This window comes from Erpetoichthys calabaricus, chromosome 2, assembly GCF_900747795.2.
Source record: "Erpetoichthys calabaricus chromosome 2, fErpCal1.3, whole genome shotgun sequence".
NCBI lineage: Eukaryota > Metazoa > Chordata > Cladistia > Polypteriformes > Polypteridae > Erpetoichthys > Erpetoichthys calabaricus.
This window is the reverse complement of record NC_041395.2, coordinates 202,824,146-202,839,724: the sequence shown is the minus strand read 5'-3', so window position 1 is coordinate 202,839,724 and position 15,579 is coordinate 202,824,146. Positions and strand designations below refer to the sequence as shown.

Here is a 15,579-nt window from a genome sequence, read left to right as displayed (position 1 = left end):
TTTATTTATTTTTCTACTTAATATGATAAACATTGTTTATGGGTGAGAACATTTGATTATGTTAGGCTTTTAGCAGGTGTTGAGTGGTTGCTATCACAGGTCATGCAGTGCAAGCATTCTCAAAATTCATTTCTAGAGACTAGGATAGGCAGATTGACAGCCTAGAATAATGACATCATACTCCTGGGCTGCGTAGAGTCCCAAGTACTGTAGTGAGAGACTGTGCTGACTGCCATTCCGAGTATGAGGGATAGTCAGTTCCTTAGAAAGCATTCGCATAAAAACATAATGCTGAATTGTGAAAAACAATTCTGAGATGCTACCATGATTTTTTTTACTTATGTTTCAAGTTGCAAAACTATGTTTATATCTTTGTACTCATTAATGCTCACAAAATTGCTTCTTCGCTGATTATCCTGGTTACTTATACTACTGTAAAAAGTAGATGAATTCATAATTTTATTCTTCAACCTGGTTATTTTAACATAGCTGAACTGGAGACTTCAGCTTCCCCACGACCCTGCTCGGGATAACCGGGTTTGAAAATAAATGGATGGATGGATACACACCAGCCTACTGTAGTGCACACACTCATAATCAATCATACAGAGACAATTTAGTATCAGTTAGTATAATTAATTAATCTAACATATGTATCTTTGGTGCAGATTAAAATCTGATTACCCAGAGGAAACCAGTACAGACACAGAAAGAATAACTCTCTGGGGTTAAAAGATACTAGCACTAACCAATACATTTTCTTAATAAATTGTTTGGTTTTATTAATGTACATTTATTGTCAATCAATATTATAATGACATATATACTTTCAACAACATTGCATACCATTGTATAGTTTGAAATGAATGTAGATCAATATATTATTTGAAAAAAATACTGTCAAAAATTCCTGCTTGAATTTAATTGAAATACAGACTCAGATGTCAGTAGTTAATGATTTTCTTTCAGGTTTATTTTTATTGAAATTAAAGATTCAGAGATCTTTGGGGTGTTTTGCACCTTAAAGTATTTGTAAATAATGTTCTTTAAAGCAGGTAATTAGTAAAGAGTAGGCATGGCTATGAAAGATTCAAGAGTATCTCTGTTCCCTGAGTCTCTTTGAAGGGCCAAAGTACTTGTCTAATATTTAATCCCATGCACCATCCCATGTACACTATAATTATATTCTCTGCATCCATTCCTCCAGTTCCAACTATCCCAACCGTCTCCTGGTCACTTTGTTAGAAATCCTGGGACTAGTGGACACAAGATTACAAAACAGGAGTCAGGTATGAATGGGACACCAGTGCATCACAGTGAACATTCAATTGCACACACACACACACACACACACATACACATACATATTCACTGTGGGAGCAATTTAGATTTTGACCTTATAAGATATATTTAGATTTTGAGAGTAAACACACAACAACACAAGCACTAAATTCAAAAACAAAACAGAACATGTTCTAATAATAATAATTAATTACATTTATGTAGTGATTTTCTTACTACTCAAAGAACTTTACACAGAGAGTGGAGAGCAATTTCATCACCAATGTATTGCACCCACGTAAATACAGTAATGTGACGGCAGCCGTTTTGCACCAGTATACTCACCACACATTAGCAATTAGGTGGTGAAGGGGTGAGAGAGATAGTAATCAGTTAAGACAGGGGATGATAAGGTAGCCAAAAACGATAATGCCATAATTGGAAATTTGGGCAGGAAATAAGAAAACACCCTAATCTTTTCAAAGAATGCCCAGGGACCACAGAATACCAGGACCTTGGTTTTACCTCTCATCTGAATAACAGTGCCATTTTCCCAGCACACTGTCCCCTACACTGCACTGGGTAACTGGGATCCACATATAGACCACGGGATAAGCACCCACTGATGACCTCACCAACACCTCTTCCAGCAGTAACCCAAACTTTTCCTTGATGATCTCCCACCAAAGTACTGGCAATGTCCAAATACGCTTAGCTTCAGGTGGATTACCTATTCTCAAGTGTTTGTGGTATGGCCAGGTAAAGAAACTGGGATCAAGTGCTGTAAAGTGGCAACACTATGTGATGACCAATTTCACTACAGAAACCGTTTTACTGCTGTGGGCTGGCACCCTGCCCGGGGTGTGTTTCCTGTCTTGTGCCCTGTGTTGCTGGGATTGGCTCCAGCAGACCCCCGTGACCCTGTAGTTAGGATATAGTGGGTTGGATAATGGATGGATGGAAACTGTTTTACTGTTAAAAAAGCAATTAAAATGTACAGCAAATATGTGTTTCAATGAGTGGAAAAAATATTGGTTTCTTGACTTTAGAAAGACACAGCTGTATATATAGGCACCTCTAAGATTGTTAACACAATAAATCACCCATAATGCAAAGTTAAGTTTTTTATTAATAAATCAGTATTTCATCAATTTGAGCATCTTCTCATTAATGAACCCAATTATTTACAACTCACACCTTAATTCACATCTTCAACACCAATTTAGTAAGTGAACCCTTAAGATTGCCGTCTATTTAGTAGTTCAGTTGAAGATGGACTGACTTCTTCCCACACTTTTCTTCAAAAAATATTATTTTTTATTTATTATCAATATAAATTAAAACAGCATTGTGGCAAAGACTGCAAGAATAGCAAATGGTTCACATGTAGTAGTGGAACATATGGTGCACATTCTTATTCAGTTTTATTTGTAGATTGTAGAGTTATTGTATTCATTTTAATTAGTACAGAACAAATTGGTGGATTTTCTAATTTTCTCAAGTTTGGTTTTGTACTCATTGCAAAAGAAAAAGAGTTGAGCACTGTCCAGAGTTGCTTCCTATCTTGCACCCAGTGCTGTCAGGCTAGGCACCAGCATTCTGTGAGTCTGCATTGGATTAGTATCTTAGAGAATAGATGGATATGGATGAGTGTTTATCACACCTATTAATTTGTATAAAAATGTTCTTGAACCTGTTTGACACTTAATTCTTGATTTCTTTGCTCATTACAATTCAGTAACTACTTGGTGCTTTGCCTAATAAGTGACCCTCTTTGTATTTTACTGGTTGCACTGTCTTACCCAGGTAACTTTTTACGGCATATCTGAAAGTTTTTTAATGTGAGAAAAGCATGTTACTGCAAGACTCATTGACTGAATTGTAGTATTTTGTGTTACAAATGATTAAATTGCATTTCGTGGTGTTTAGATCTGGTCAAAATTTTGAAGAAAGGAAAAATGCTTGTCTTATTTTCCTGTGTTCTGTAATTCATTGATACTTTTACCAAAATTATTATACTTTTTCATTTGTAAAAAGTGTGTTTGTAAATATGTTTATGGTGTAAATTTGTGAACCATTTGCATGTAAGAAAAAAACTACAATTAGCTAAGTTACCTCATTATAATACAGTTTGCCTCTCCTTCCAAGAATTGATTTTCCAAATAAATCTGAGTAGCATTCTTGAAATTAGTGAGGTTTTATCATTATACATAGATATGAGGGGAAGCTTAAAACAGGTGCAAGGCGACAAAAAGGTTTCAGACTGAGGCATTGGGGTAATGTAAGCAATAGGTTCTGATCTAAATCTTTATAGTTTTCTAAGACTCTACATACTCATAGAAGATAAGGGCTGCACATCTTAATTACTCACAGATGACCGTGTACTGTGATAACTACCAATAATTACATATTTATGATCATTCATGGCAGGGTCTGCACGTGGAAAATTACTGCACACTTAAGATTGCACCTGAGCATTGTACAGAAAATTGCTCTTGGAATAATGTTAAAAGATAACACTGAAAGGCTTTACGAATTATTTTATTTATCAGTCTACAGGTATACACTGTATTATGATGTTTAAATAGGTTCATTAAGGAAAACTGAGTTGAGCCAATCTCATAAATGTATATTGAGAAACAAGCTTATTAATCATGTGTAAAAGAAATGTAAAGCAGTTCCTTAATATTTTCATTAACTGCACTAACTGTCAGTTCAGTTTTTGTTTTAAAATGGCTATTAATAGTGATACATTCAGCCATTTCAGTATCATAATTTCTTCAGTTTTGGAAAGCTGTTTTTTCTCAATCTACAGTACAATACACCACATAAAAGCAGACTGAAATAGTGTTAGAACAACAGACAAAGAACAGTTTGCTATAATCCTTTTAAAAACAAGAAAGGAATTTTTCTTTGAGAGAAGTGGATTTGATGCAATGCAAACATGTTTTCACAGTTAAGTAGCACAGCAGACCACCACCTGAGCTGTTCAAGACAAGTAGGAATGGGTGCTTCTTTAGGGTGTGTAAATGTGTGTGTGGCCATGGATGGATGGACACATTTGAAAATCTGGTAGTGTCATTTTTTCATAACATATGAATGTAAGAACAATTGCAATGGACAAATATAGCAACAGCATCATACAGCTGCAAAAAAGAAAGTGCATGTTAATATGTACATTCAATTGGGTTTGCTATATGCAATATATTGTCATTGTAGCTCTCATGTACTATATGAGTGTGTGTATATAGGTCCTTGAGTGTGTATATATGCTGTTGTTTGTGTCTGATAATATTATATATTATATAGTCAGTGTGTAGTGATGATTTTAAAAAAACTCAAAAGGTACTAACTGATAAAGTAGTTTTAGTTAATAGAGTACCCATCAGTAACACTAGTAAGAAACCTGTCTCTGTTACCAAGTGATTAGCGGTGCAGATGATGTAATTTCTCCTAGCGATACCAAAAAATTACAAATATTTTACAAATTTTCATAATCTTCAATATAACTATTAATGCTCAAGCCCTTGGATATCTGACCACAAGCTTATAAACAGTAAGTAATTTGACAAGAGATCTTAATTTACTGTCAAAATGTATGTATTTCACTTTAGCTTATAGTAACAGAAAGAAAACATAAATCCTTATGTGGTAACTTCAAACTTGTAAAGTCTTTTTCTGGTTATATATTTTACTATGATGTAAATGTATTACATACGTGTATTAATTAATACTGCTGCCTCAGAGCTGCATATGCTTCGGTGCAGATCTTGGCTTGAGCGTCTTTATGCTTTTTCCTCTGATATTCTAAACAATCAGCATGTTAGATAAATCAGCAAGTCGAAATTATTCCCATAGGAGTGAATGTTTCTGTGTATGACTCATCCAACGGACTGGGTTCTTTCTTAACCTGTGCCCAATATTGCTGTGATAGACTCTGGCTCCTGCAGTGCTGAACTAGATTAAATAGGTTCAACAATGAGCGTTTAGTCAGATATGTTAAACAAATTGCATCATTTGTTACCCTCCTGACATGGTTATGACTATTATTATTATATGGCAAAGGGATTCAAAGGGAAATTGGAAATGGCATGGTCTGTTTGTGCAATTTTTTTCTTCAAAGAACAGAGAAAATGCCAAGCATCTCTAAGCAGCTCTATGTATGAGACAACTTATATAGGGCAATGTAAGAGACCGTCAGAGAAAGGCTAGACAGGCTTCCCAAGAAAAGGTGTAAATTGAAGGTGTGATGGAAGAGAAAGAAAAGTAAAGCAGAAAGTGAATGAGGGAACTGAGTCTGGGAAAGTACAGCTAAACATCTGTTCAGATTCTACCTTTAGAAATGTTTAACTGAGCTGTAAAGATTGCAGAATATTTTGTTTTGTTTCATTGTTTTACTATAACCATAGTATTCTCCATTTTCATTAAATGTATGCCCATCAAGTGCTACCAGTTTCAGAAATGTTTTTTAAAAAAATAAATGTTATCACTAATTTATCCCCTCTTTTGCTATTGGAAGTTAAATTTAAACTGTTTTTTTCCTCAGTTACTGTAGGTCAATGGATGTACGATCCATCCATTCTTGAATCTTCATATTCCTATTCTAGGCTCATGTGGAAGCTATACTCTATTCCACCAGCATCTGCTTAATGTCAGATAACAACTCTAAATGGAACCTCTGTTCATCGCTAGGCACAATAATTCTAGAGCATCTTTAGGATGTAAAAGTATGTGGAGAAAACCCCACACAGTGACTGAGAGAATGAGATCCAAGTAAACAGTGGCTAGGTCAGGATTCTAATCTCTTCGAGGTCTTAGAGAAGAGTACTATTCACCACCATGCCCACTCCTCAGGGAGAATAATTTAGAAATCCTTAATCTCTTGATCTTTGACCCGAGAAAAGAACACTTAGATCAGAATATGTAAATCTATCACTGTATTACCTATTTATCTGTCCATATGTTTCCATTATGTATATTGTTACTTTTTGTTGAAATGTCTGTTAACCTGAGATCTAAATTAATTTTACATTTTGTTGTTCTTTCATTTTTAAGATTGAACAGTCATGAATTGCTCATTGGAAAAGGAAGCAAAATAACTTTATTGTATTACATCAAACAGACAGAATAGTTTTATTTTTACTATACACAACCATAATTAGTCTACATAATCTCTGTTTAACAATATTTGCTTTGGCAGGTAAAATAACTTTTGGTCACACAATAAGGCAGAGAGAAAACCAGTAGCCTTTTAGTCTAAAGACTCATATTTCTAGGGCTTCCTGCTGTTTTGCCTCCTTTCTTAAACTGTCTTAATCATTCTCAATTCTCACTCCAAAATGTATGATTTATCGGGGCAAGTGAACAGTAAAGTTCATGATTGGTGTGAAAATTTGATTCCCCAGAGTCTCCTTGAATTCAGATTTACACATTTGCCAAGCAGAAAGAAATATGAAAAGTGTACGAAATAATACTACTTACACACTGCAACAGTGAAAGTGTGGTATTGTGTGCACTTTAAATGTGCACTTATTTTAAATCTGTATATTATGAGACTGAATTGTGTGGGTGTTAGCTTTCATTATGAAGATGACATGTAATTTCAATTGCTTTTCAAGCACTAACTGAGTGAATTACTGCTCTCTTATAAATGACTTACTAAGGTAAAGTTATTAATATTTTGTATTCTATTGACAAATCTTTAGTGTTTAAAATTACATTTACTCATGAGAAATAACAGACAACAATAGTTACAGGCAATTTCTTTACATTGGTGGAGGTAAAGTAATAATATAGAAACAAATCATATCTTTTTCATGCACAGTAAAGGTACTTTACAATATCTGTAATAGTATTTCTGAGTTCTTTAAAATTGGAAAATCCAAATGTCATCATGTTCATCTGCTATATATTTTTCATACTGAGATCTGAAAAATATATATGCAGATGTAAAACAGAGGCAGTATAACATCCTGCATCAGTATATGAATATACTACTACAACTACTGAATATTGCCTCTCTGAATCTGAAAAGATAAGATGCACTATGATCTTCACACCATTATCTTTGTGACGAAAAAAAAGCATTTGGATACTGGTACATAATTTTAAAGTCTTAATTACTCTTGACATCGATTGATATAGACTTAAAGATAGAGTGGTTAAAGATAACATCTGGAAATAAACATACATAGGATGTTAAAGTAAAATGCTTTGATCACTTTTATTAACATAAATTCTCTGATCTAAGTGAATTATGACATTCTGTGCTATTGCTATTTTCAGTGCTTTTAAATAATAACCATTAGCATAGGGTCAGCTATATTAACTCAGTTTTTGTCTATTTTATAGTAGTAAAGAAATTACTTACACCAAGAAAATATTTTCATATGTCATTCATTTGGCTACACTTGAAACTCACTTTATTTCATTACAGAGATAGGGTTTCAAAATGTCATCTGTTACAAAGAGATAGATTTTTTTTCATTGTGCAAACATTATTGAAAATCTGTACTTACCGCTGAATGCGATGATCAGGATAGTATTGCAATGTGGCATATTGGGAGTTTTCAGAGCTCATACTGTAGCTCTGTTTGTCCTTATCTTCCCAACTACAATAACAAAACCACAATAAATAATAAATAATGATTAAAAATACAAATACAATATTTATGTTACAAAATCAAACAGGGCTAAAGTGCTGGAAGATGGAGTGTAAATGGAGTGGTAGAAGTGTACAAGGTTTTTTTGTTTTTGGTATTTTTTCACAGAAGTAAAGAGGCGGTGCCCATTCCTCAGTTAGACCAATCCAGGCCAACATAATCCAGGCCGGGTTATCTGAGACAAACAGGGTAGCTGGATTCACCAACTCAACATCTTCTGCATGTTCACAAGGAATCATCACCATAAATCAAGCGTCACTTGTCCTCTAGCTCATTTGCTTTGCTCTTGACCTCAGTCTAACTACTCTAAGCTGATTGGCAACTTATGACAATTGCATCACCATTACTTTAGTACTATTGCCGTCATAGATCAGATCAATCTGAGGAGAGCTCTCTAAACAGGGACTTTTTATTATTAACATAATTAGTCACCATATTTTATTGTTTCATCTGTCTTTGCTTTGTTAACCTTTACAGACAAGTAAAATGCAGTAGTAAGACAGCTGTTAGTAAGATGAGTCGATAACATACCTTGTTTAGATGAAGAATGACTGTACAGTTCACCACGTTTTAATGGAAACAAGTAGCTGAGAGTCCTTAAATGTCAAACTTGTCTTTATAGTGCATATATTTCAAGTTAGGGTCAATCACTGTAATAGAGGTCAATATATATAAAAATGTGTTCAAGATATTAGACCACCAATTTTAAATAAAATGAGATTCAGCTGACTATATTATATTCTTCTGTACAAGAACATGGCTATGCAGCATCAACTGAGAGAATCCATATGTATTGGAATGCTCTGGGAAAGAAGTAGTTCCTGTCTTTAAGCAAAGAGCTTGCTGTTTTTGCTCACCCAAATAGTTCAGGCTGTGGTTTTCAAGAATGAATGCCACATGAATCAAGGAGCTAAAATAAAACAGAGCTGGTTGGGGGTGGGGGAGTGGTGGGGTAAAAAATAGAAGCTGTGTTTCTATGCAACTTACTTGGCTTTGCTCTTAGTATTTGTAACTTTGTGGTTAAAAACTAAAAGATTTCCCAGTCACAATGTACAGATGAGCGATATTGCCATCTCTAAAAATGTCATGCATAAAGAGAGAGAAGGTTTATTTAATTTTTTACTTTTAATAAAATCATGTGGAATGCAGAAATGTCATATACAACCACCACCCCCTCTTGACACTCTGTCACTGTCTGTTCCTCACTCTTTCAGCATGCCAAAGCGGAGGAAAGTTATTTTAAACTGACACCCTTTGCTCACACCCTGACAAATTGCTACCAACATCTGAGAATTGTAATCCCCTTTAAAAACTCAATTCTGATCCACATCCAAATAAAACAACACATTTCATGTTTTAGAATAATGTTCACATTGATTAGGCATAATCTTAATATATCCCAATGGCTCAAATGTCTCTTTGTTACAAGTAATAGATTTTCACCTATTCAGACATATAAAAAACAAATTGCATAATTTAATTGCATGTTGGTGTCATAAATATCTACTATACACTACATATACAATATTTGAATAGCTCAAAAGAAAAGAAAAAAAAATAAAGCTGTTTAAGGTATTTCATTAAAAACTGAAAAGCTTATTTACTGAAATTGATGTCACTCAAAGAAGTGCACTTTCAAGGACAAATGGATATCATAATTTTCTCATGTACCGGTTAATTTTTCTTCTTAAGGCAAATAAACACTTGTATAGAAAGCAGGTGCATGTCTAGATATTGTCTATATTGTACAAAGTACAAAGTTGTGTTTCTTTATTTCTCTATGATGTAACTTTAAATGACTTTATTGAAATGTTTTGACCAATGATTGGCAATCATGTGAATGCAAATTAACTGTTTTAATGTTGTTTTACTCATGTAAGTATATTAGTTTTTAAATTCATATTCATTTCTTTGGCTTCACATGACATATCATATTTCAGAAACCATAAAAAAAAACATATTTAACATACTGTATGTACAGTGCATCCGGAAAGTATTCACAGCGCATCACTTTTTCCACATTTTGTTATGTTACAGCCTTATTCCAAAATGGATTAGATTCATTTTTTTCCTCAGAATTCTACACACAACACCCCATAATGACAACGTGAAAAAAGTTTACTTGAGGTTTTTGCTAATTTATTAAAAATAAAAAAACAGAGAAAGCACATGTACATAAGTATTCACAGCCTTTGCCATGAAGCTCAAAATTGAGCTCAGGTGCATCCTGTTTCCCCTGATCATCCTTGAGATGTTTCTGCAGCTTAATTGGAGTCCACCTTTGGTAAATTCAGTTGACTGGACATGATTTGGAAAGGCACACACCTGTCTATATAAGGTCCCACAGTTGACAGTTCATGTCAGAGCACAAACCAAGCATGAAGTCAAAGGAATTGTCTGTAGACCTCCGAGACAGGATTGTCTCGCGGCACAAATCTGGGGAAGGTTACAGAAAAATATCTGCTGCTTTGAAGGTCCCAATGAGCACAGTGGCCTCCATCATCCATAAGTGGAAGAAGTTCGAAACCACCAGGACTCTTCCTAGAGCTGGTCGGCCATCTAAACTGAGCGATCGGGGGAGAAGGGCCTTAGTCAGGGAGGTGACCAAGAACCCGATGGTCACTCTGTCAGAGCTCCAGAGGTCCTCTGTGGAGAGAGGAGAACCTTCCAGAAGAAAAACCATCTCTGCAGCAATCCACCAATCAGGCCTGTATGGTAGAGTGGCCAGATGGAAGCCACTCCTTAGTAAAAGGCACATGGCAGACCGCCTGGAGTTTGCCAAAAGGCACCTGAAGGACTCTCAGACCATGAGAAAGAAAATTCTCTGGTCTGATGAGACAAAGATTGAACTCTTTGGTGTGAATGCCAGGTGTCACGTTTGGAGGAAACCAGGCACCATCCCTACAGTGAAGCATGGTGGTGGCAGCATCATGCTGTGGGGATGTTTTTCAGCGGCAGGGACTGGGAGACTAGTCAGGATAAAGGGAAAGATGACTGCAGCAATGTACAGAGACATCCTGGATGAAAACCTGCTCCAGAGCACTCTTGACCTCAGACTGGGGCAACGGTTCATCTTTCAGCAGGACAACGACCCTAAGCACACAGCCAAGATATCAAAGGAGTGGCTTCAGGACAACTCTGTGAATGTCCTTGAGTGGCCCAGCCAGAGCCCAGACTTGAATATGATTGAACATTTCCGGAGAGATCTTAAAATGGCTGTGCACCGACGCTTCCCATCCAACCTGATGGAGCTTGAGAGGTGCTGCAAAGAGGAATGGGCGAAACTGGCCAAGGATAGGTGTGCCAAGCTTGTGGCATCATATTCAAAAAGACTTGAGGCTGTAATTGCTGCCAAAGGTGCATTGACAAAGTATTGAGCAAAGGCTGTGAATACTTATGTACATGTGATTTCTCAGTTTTTTTTATTTTTAATAAATTTGCAAAAACCGCAAGTAAACTTTTTTCACATTGTCATTATGGGGTGTTGTGTGTAGAATTCTGAGGAAAAAAATGAATTTAATCCATTTTGAAATAAGGCTGTAACATAACAAAATGTGGAAAAAGTGATGCTCTGTGAATACTTTCTGGATGCACTGTTCATGTACATATGCATTTATATATATACAACAAAAATCTGATATCTATTTAGGTATCAATTAGACAATTAAAAAAGAATGAATAAATTGCATGTTTAAAATATTGAGCAATCATAAAATTCACTTATTTTCTTACCCTATATATCAAAATGATCTCTAACATACTCATTGCTGTTGTTGGAGTCCATACATAGTCCTAAGAGATTAATGCTTTTAGAGCTGAATTTCATCTGATCAGGCCTCTATTATCTTCTCTTTATATGCAAAATACTCCAAATTGTTTTATTTACTTAAAAATATACTAATATACTGTATGTGAGTATTATACATACTGTATGCTTAAAAAATGTTTTCTAATCTTTCTGTTGTATATATATATATTTTTTACAATGGTATAAAGATTAGAGTTGCTGCCCCACAGTGCCAGAAGACTTGTGTTTGAATCTTGACCCTGTTATTATCTGTATGGGGTCTCCATGTTCTGCCTATATCTGAGTAAGTACTATTCTTCCCCTCCCACATCCTAAAGATGTGGTGTGTATGTAATTTTGACTTTATTAGAGATGTGCTTGGAAATGTAGTCAGTGATGGAAATTCATTCTTGTGCTTGACAGTGCTGGGATAATTTCTGGCTCCTCCAATTTATCCATCTATTATCCATCCCGCTATATCCTAAGTACAGGGTCACAGGGGTCTGCTGGAGCCAATCCCAGCCAATATAGGGCGCAAGGCAGGAAACAAACCCCGGGAAGGGTGCCAGCCCACCACAGGGCGCACACACACCAAGTATGCACTATGGACAATTTAGAATCACCAATGCACCTAACCTGCATGTCTTTGGACTGTGGGAGGAAACCGGAGTACCCGGAGGAAACCCACGCAGACACAGGGAGAACATGCAAACTCCACGCAGGGAGGACCCAGGAAGTAAACCCGGGTCTCCTAACTGCGAGGCATCCTCCAATCCTGTTTCTGGATTAGCAGGGTTTGAAATGAATGCATGTAAAAATGGTCATCTATTTTCTGCTAAACAGAAAAAAAGGAGCAGATTATATTGAAAAAGCCAATATGCAGTATTGTTAATTGTAATTAACTAAGAAAGTAAATAAGAAAACAATGTTCAGTATAACCAGTCTGTCAGCTTATTTTGCAAATGTAAACTGTTTACATTTTAAATAGCTGTTGCACTAGGAACAGCATAATATGTCACTTTAATGCCTGGTTTTACTTTAGTGTCTTTATGGAAGGAAGTAGCAGAATACCTTGATAAATAAATGTTACAAGTCAGAAACAATTTTATCAGCATTTGTTAACAATTCATTTATTGTAGACCTCTTCTATACCTCACTGTGCATAATCTTCTAAGACAAAGCCTAAGAAAAAACAGTAAAGAACTATTTAAGAACATTTATGTTCGGTAGAATGTCCAGTGTAGGCTAAGTTTTCTTTTAGCCTGAACCCCCTGCAGATTAAAAAAAATGATGTCTACCTGACCTTATCATAGAGACTTAAGAAAACAATAATATATAAAAGGACAATAATTCTGTTAATTACACATCTATGTATCTATGTTATGTACTGTAAGTGTACATCATTTATTTTTTGTATATTGTTTATTTATTGTCATTTACATTTAATTTTAGTTTGTTTTTTTCTTTGCTTGTAACTATTTGTTTGACATCTTGTAAAGCGCTTTGAGCACTTTGAACGAAAATGTGCTTTAGAAATAAATGTTGTTGTTGTTGTTGTAGAGAGTTTTGTCTGTCCCACAGAACATTACCAGTGCAGGACCTATTTGCAGACAGTGCTGTTCAAAGCAGGTACGCAGGTTCCAACATGTTGTGTGTATCTATATTTCAGAGGGAAAATGGACAGGCCTGAAAATTTAAGTGTTTGTGAATATGATATGATAGTAAGCACCATATACCCTAGTGTGAGGGAAAGAGTAGCAGCCTTATTGGTGTTTTTAAGGAAAATATTGGCATAAGTATATACAATCTCATTTCTGGTGAAAGTTTCAACACAGGCTGACATTAGTGATGCCAAAAATATGTATATCAAAATTCCAAGCTTGCCACACATATATGGTATAGCAAGTGACAATTCAGCTGATTTCCTATAAGTGAAAACACAAGGAGCAGCATTACTGGAAAGTAAAGATTGTCAGCGTAGGTTTAGTAGTACAGTGTATTTGAATGGCTCATATTGGGTCCCTTATTAAGTAAATCAGCATTTTAATGCCAAAGAATATCTGACTGTGATTTCTAGTCAAGTATACAAACATGGCTTCTGCTGACCTTTCTCAGTAGGCTAATGCTCTGTGTTAAAAATGGGATACTAATAAAGTCTGGGGGCTATTACATGAATATGTTAGTGCATTGGCCTCTCCATTCACCAGATCTCAATATAAATAAGCATCTGTAGGAGCAGACTATTTACATCAGCTAAATAACAACAAATATAGGACAACATTGGCATAGGAATTAAACTACATTTCTCTGTTATAATTATGAAACAATGCTGAGTCCAAGCCCAGATTAATTCAAGCTTCTCTGAGGGCAAATCACAGACCACCTATAATATAATGTTATATTATAAAGTTGTTACTCATTTTATATATGACTATAGAATATGCAAGTATTATTTTGCCTACAGTACAGTACTGTATATAATGGTCTATGTATATAAGTCACATTTTTATAAAAATACAGTACTGCTAAATTAAAGAATGTGTTGCATTCATTCTATTTTTGCAAAGAGGTAAGAAATAATCCACTAATAATTCTATATCCTCATTTGTTATGAGAAAAATAAACAATAATTAAAAGAAAACAGAACTCCCCCCCACTTCAATCTTTGCCTTATTTGCCAAAAAATATGATGTCTAATTTTTGTTCACTCTTGTAAACATCCTTGTTTTTACAATTAGATAGATGGCTGTTTTTTAATAATTAAGAAAGAGAAAAGTTTTTTCAAAAGTATGAACATTTTGTTAGGCTGGTGTTGCTTTCATGACATCAAACTCTGTCAATAATCAGCCAGTTACAGTAACTTAAGAGTTCTTGATTAAGAGTATACATAACTTACATGATATATGCAAACTATTTGTGGAGCTGGAATTAGTTTTAACTGTAAACATAAACTGTACAGACACATAACATCTGGTAATGATTAAACAATAAACAGAATTAAAACTGTTCTAGTTAAAAAAAAAGGCAGAAAATGCACAATAAGTTGTATGGTGACATATTAGGCTGCACTGTTTTGTTTTTGCCCTACTACATTCCTTTATATGGCTTTCTATGATGCTTTGTTGCTTAACAATAATTGGGTTCCACACAACGACTACTGTAACTCCCTACTGGTAGTGCCTCTTCTTATGACAGCTCCAATTGATTCAAAACTGATGCAAGAGTCCTTACAAAAACCAGGAAAAGTGAGCTTATATTACCCATCTTCCTCCACCTCCACTAGTTCCCTGTGTCTTATAGTATCAAATATAAAATTCTATTACTGTTCTATAAATCTTTAAGTGGCCTTGCACTGGACTACATCAATAATCTCTTCCATCAAAGTGCTTCTGTTTGCTCATGATGGGCCACTGATTCTGGAAAACTTGTGCCTCAGACTAACCTGTGCTCTATTGGTGACAGAACATTTGGCTATATTGCACCCAGACTTTGGAACACACTCCCATATTAATTAAAATTAATTATATCAGTTGAATCGAGTCTTTAATTAATATACCTTTTTATCAAGAAGGCATTTAACTTACCTTGACATTCTGACACTTCTTTCAGTTTACCCTCTCTCTCCAGGTGCTAATGATGTTTTGTCTATATGTCACAAGCTATATGTTTTGTAAAGTGTTGCGGTATTTTGTATATTTTGTATTTTTATTTTCTCTTATTGTAAATGAAGCTTTGTGTTTCCTATATTTATCTTAATGTTGTATATGCTCTGTTGTTTATTTTACATTTCTAAGATGCATTTTAAGCATGGTTAAGATGCTATATAAATAAAATGTATGATGATCCATC

The 15,579-nt window shown here is 35.0% G+C and overlaps 1 long non-coding RNA gene across 1 annotated transcript in view; it reads right to left on the bottom strand.

Moving 5' to 3' along the window:
- Positions 1 to 8,799, bottom strand: part of LOC127526546 (uncharacterized) — a 77,945-nt gene extending 69,146 nt beyond the window's left edge. Inside the window, exons 1-2 of the long non-coding RNA XR_007934036.1 lie at positions 8,475 to 8,799; positions 7,800 to 7,892 (exon numbers count right to left, since the gene is read on the bottom strand). This is a non-coding gene — a long non-coding RNA (uncharacterized LOC127526546). The remainder of the gene's footprint in view (positions 1 to 7,799; positions 7,893 to 8,474) is intronic.
- Between the last annotated feature and the right edge of the window lie 6,780 nt (positions 8,800 to 15,579).